Raw genomic sequence first — 4,973 nt, forward strand, 5'->3', positions numbered from 1 at the left:
GACTCTTTTTGTCCCAGAATCTGAATTAAACCACAAGTGATGCTTCGATTTCTCTGTTTCTTGCAACTTCAACATGAAGTGTTCTGAAGATCAACATTTGCTTGATTTGATGATTCAACATTAGTTTCCCTTGGACCTATTCATGTTAAAAAGATACATATGAGAATAAATATATTGTTGAATCTCAAATGTGATTTCTTGGATGTCTATTGATAATTTTGCCAATACTTCAGAGTCGTATGTTAAGAGTGTTATTGTATGTTGTTAGTATTCAAAATTTCTCCACTATTACCATTGAAGAGGTAAGTTGTTGATGAGCCAAATGGGCTTCCTCCTGAGCAACCAAAAGCTCTTTGTATAGCTGCTACAAGATACCAATGAATTGATTAAAAAAAGAATAGCAACATATATATATATATATATATATATATATATATATATATATATAATTAAAAAGGAAATCATCATAAAGTCATGAAGTCAAACCTTTTCCTACTTATTAATGACATCCTTATCTTTTTCTGTTTCCAAATCTACAACATAATCCAAATTCTAAAACTTGAAGCCTTCTCCTTCGCCATCTCCGACACTGAGATCTACATTACAAAATGAACAAATGGTTAACAAGACATTGAGATCAAACCTTTTGTAACAGGCATTGCTATGATTGAGTATTTTTTTTATTTAATACAAAGTTGTAATAGAAAAAAGAAATGAAAGTACAATGATGTAACAGGGAAGGAAATGAAAATAGGATGCTATAACGGGACAAAAACTACTAGTGAGAGAGAGGGAGAGAAGGAACACCTGGCAAAGGAGGATTTTCATGCTTAAACAATTTGCAAAAGTTTTTGTTACATTTGCTTGAAATGTTCTCTTCCCATGTGGATTATGGTACTCATTCAAATACACATTCTGTTTATCTTCAAATCAAAAAAAAGTCAAAAGGTCAACAGATAATCAGAAAAAGTCAAAATGAAAAAAAAAACTTGTTTTTATTGACTTTTCAATCTCAACCGGTTTCTTATCCCAAGTATCTCCTAAAAATTCATTCATAGAAACCGCATTTTGAGCTACATCACAAGGGCATATTTGTAAATTCAACACCCACACAAAAAAATAATAATAAAGATTTTCATATTTTAATAGTTTAAATGTTTTCTTAAGTCATAATATTCATAGGATATGTAAAATTACTTACCTGCCCTGCTTCATTGTCAATTTGAAACTTTCTAGCAGCCACACCAGATGTTGTGAAATATTTATGGCTTCTTCCAAGCTGTTGGCCTGAAAAAAAAAAGGTGAAATTACAAAATTAGGCCTCAAGAGAATGAATTATGAACATGATCAGTTAAATAAGTATTATATATAGAAAGTATTAACATAATTGCATGCAAATAAGAACTGGACCAAAGATTTCTTCCTGCATTTAGATAAAAGTTTAAATCTTGTAACATACTTTGTGCAAAAGATGTAAATGCCCTTCCTCATCCTCATAACTAAAAATAGCACTAGAAAGCTTATACCTTGTAACACTCCATATATTCAGTAACACCAGACAAGATTGTGGGCCCAATATCTGTTTACTTAAGTCTGCTGAATGGGATTAAATGACCATTTTGCCCTTATATCATAAAGAATTATATGAAGTTGAAAAAAAATACTACAATATCTCTTCCATCAAGCAGTAGTTTAGCTCCACTTTCAACTCCACTTTGGATCAATCTGCACACTCGTTCTTTTGCCTAAAAAATATAAAAACAAATTCAAATAAAAAATTAACAAGAATTATGTTTATTACTTTATGTATACATAACATGATAATATTTAAGATTTAAGATTTAAGATTAAATTTTATTTGTCGGGTCCAAGTCTTTCAGAAACCGAGACACCTCATCAATCTCAACTGTTTTTTCAATCTAAAAAAGTACAATAAAATATATATTATAATAAAATATATGTTACAAAATAGAAATACGGAATACCTTCAATAGTGCTTGTCTGGCTGCTTTCCTCTCCAGGTCTCTTTTCTATTTTTCTTCTGCAGCAGCTTCTGCCTTCACTCGCCTCCAAGCATCTTCAGCTGCCTTGGCTTCTGCTTGCAGTCGTGCTTTTTCAAAAACCACAACATTTATGTTTTTATATTACTAAAGAAAGAAAAACTTAATATATTTATAGTATTGGCAAACCTTTCCTTTTTTGGTTTTCAAGTTGTTGGGGGTCCTCTTTTATATTACTAAACAAAAGGAATGATATGGAATTATGTTCGCAAAATGGTTTTTCAAAAGTGCAGCCCTGTACAGCTTATCAGGTGACACCTGTCTCTCGTTTTACTTTTCCTTTTCATTTCTATCCCCTTCCCCTAGATTTCCAAAACTCATAAATCAATCATATTGCTAAACAGTCAACAAAGAACATTTCATTTTTCATTTATCGCCTCCAATTGGCTTGACACTATCCACTGAAGGGAAAGCCTCTATGACTTCAAGAAGGCTTATTTGGCTTGACACTATCCACTGAGCATATTCATCCTGAACAATATTTATCCAACAAATAAATAAATATATAACATCAATTTTCATATTAAGAAAAAGAAATCCCAAACGTTTGGGGGAAAGTTGTTGTGGATATGTTGGCTACTTCTGAGCCCTGTTAACATGAATTAGAAAAATATGAGAAGTTGACCAAATTTGATGTTGTTAATTTAAGAGAAAAACAAGTGATGCTAATCAGTTTGTCTTTATCCTGAAGATGTCCACAAAAAAATAAACTTTTAACTATCCAAGTTAATATACAACTCAAAGTGAAAAAGACACATCCTTATATAATTAGAAATAAGTTAAAAGAAAAAAAAACATTCTACCTTGATTGGATATTTGCTGAATTTACGTGTAGATATCCACTCTTCTATAAGTTTGCAAGTATCTGGAAGCACTGCAAATATGAAAAACGAACCCATTGGCATAAATTGTACCTGGAACCCCACATCTCCAAGCAACTTGATGTGGCAGCTATCCAGGAACAGGAGGCTTACTTACATTGCTAAGATTCAAGCAATTATACTTTGGAAGAATGATACGTGCATTATTGTTTAAATCCTGAACAGCAGGAGAAAGAGTAGTCATAACATCACTAAGCCCTCCTATTCCCTTCTGATGATCTGAGCTTGCATTGAGATTACTGTGGAGAAGGAAATGATGAAAAATACAAACAACAACAATTATTTTTATTATTGTTATTTAAAATGCTAATACCTCAAAAATAGTACCTCATATAGTTTAACAATATTAATATAACCTCTATTTTTCGGTCGTTGTGTGTGAGTATGTCAAGTAATGGTAAAATGGTAAAAAAACATTTTCAAATGATTCAGGTTCAGGTTCGCCAATGTATGAAGGGGTTGTAATATCAATAAGGGGCATTTTAGTCTTTTAAACAGATTAGGGAAAAAGTAAAGTCGAATAAATTCAAAACATGGAAGGAATGGTGAAAAGTTTAACTAGTATGTGTAATTTTAAAGGAATGGTGAAAAGTTTAACAGCAGAACAGGGTAACCTGCTTTCTGGTAACACCAATGGTTCCTAAGTGCAAATCAAGAAAATAAGAGCAACAAATATCGCAGGTTTCTCTCCTTCCTTGAAATTGAGCACAAGTCTAAAACAAAAGAAATATGATGAAATTGAACACAGGGCCTAAATTCTCTGAGAAATTTTCAGAATTCAATGAAGAACCATACATGTTCAACAGAAAAATCATAAATCAAAACCTATATATTATCAAAACATCGGACCTGATGAGAAGAGGTAAAAGGAAGAAGTGTACCTGATGAGAAGGGGAAGGAGACTTCAAAAAATTGGAACAGATGAGAAGAGGATCGTCGACGATTGCTTGTTGTGGGAGAAGAAAATTGGCGTTGAAGTAGGAGAAGAAACGATGGAGTCGCTGATTTCTTCCTTTGGTAGGGCAAGGGTACAATTGGAAACCCTTCTCCCTTTCTTCCTCCTTTCTCAGTCAGTCGATTTTTTCCATCTTACCCGATTAGATTAAGCTTTCCGAGTCAGATACACAAATTTAGTTCATCAAACGTCTTTATCTGACCGGGTCATCAAAAAAAGTCGTTGATGTCTGAGGTTCGATACCTTGAACCAAGAAATCCCTAAATCTATATGAGATAGGAGCGCCGACACCTCGATCGATTTTGTTGAGAAGCATCGAGCATAACACTAAATCTTTTGGGAGTCGCAGTCGCATGCCAGGAGAAGTGAATGTGATGTTGCAGTGGTCTGTTAGAGATAGACAGAAAGGAGGGACATGGATGGAGGAAAAGGGTGGCCTGGTGGTTCTAGGGTTTTTATACAAATGGTGGTGTTAGTAACCAACGATGGTGGTGCAAAAGAGGGGTGGTGATCTTGTGATATGCTGTGTCGGTGGTATAATGGGGCTTTATTGGAGGCGGTGGTGAACCAGAGAGAAGACGAAGGGTGGTGGGTGGTTGTCGAGTAATAGGTGGTAGAGAGAGAGAGAAAGAGAGAGTAAATCAGGAGAAGTGAAGCATAAAATGAAATAAAACCCTAAGATACAAGGAAGATGGCGATGGCCCACCAAAGGGAAAGTGCACAGGTCTTCCTTCAAAAGAGACAAGGTTTTTCATTTTAGGGTTTGTAGAGAGAATAGAGGGAGAGAATGGAAGGAGATCAAGAGGATAGAGCGGAGAAGCGGGCACTTGAAAATTTTAGAATTTTAGAGATTTCATTTTCCCCACTTAAAAACGCGCGTCTAACTAAAAAATTATAAAGCGACATTTCTAGATGACAAACACATTCAACATAAGCGCCCTCCGTGTTTGTAATTTTTTTTTGTTGGACATTAATTTTAGGGCACGTACAAATGCGTGTCTTCTATCCTTCGAATTTTGCAAAACTAACATTATTTTTTAGGGCACGCACAAATGCGCATCCTCTATCAGCGCGTGT

General features: G+C 34.3%; 1 long non-coding RNA gene across 1 annotated transcript; it reads right to left on the reverse strand.

Annotated features, from left to right (window-relative positions):
* Positions 1-1,497: 1,497 nt before the first annotated feature.
* Positions 1,498-2,301, reverse strand: LOC145090878 (uncharacterized). Its single transcript, XR_013701807.1, has 3 exons — positions 2,190-2,301; positions 1,986-2,110; positions 1,498-1,745 (listed from the first exon to the last, which is right to left on the reverse strand). It is a non-coding gene; the product is annotated as an uncharacterized LOC145090878 (long non-coding RNA).
* Between the last annotated feature and the right edge of the window lie 2,672 nt (positions 2,302-4,973).

Source organism: Lactuca serriola, chromosome 2 (assembly GCF_051521515.1).
Source record: "Lactuca serriola cultivar US96UC23 chromosome 2, Lser_US96UC23_V15, whole genome shotgun sequence".
Lineage (NCBI taxonomy): Eukaryota > Viridiplantae > Streptophyta > Magnoliopsida > Asterales > Asteraceae > Lactuca > Lactuca serriola.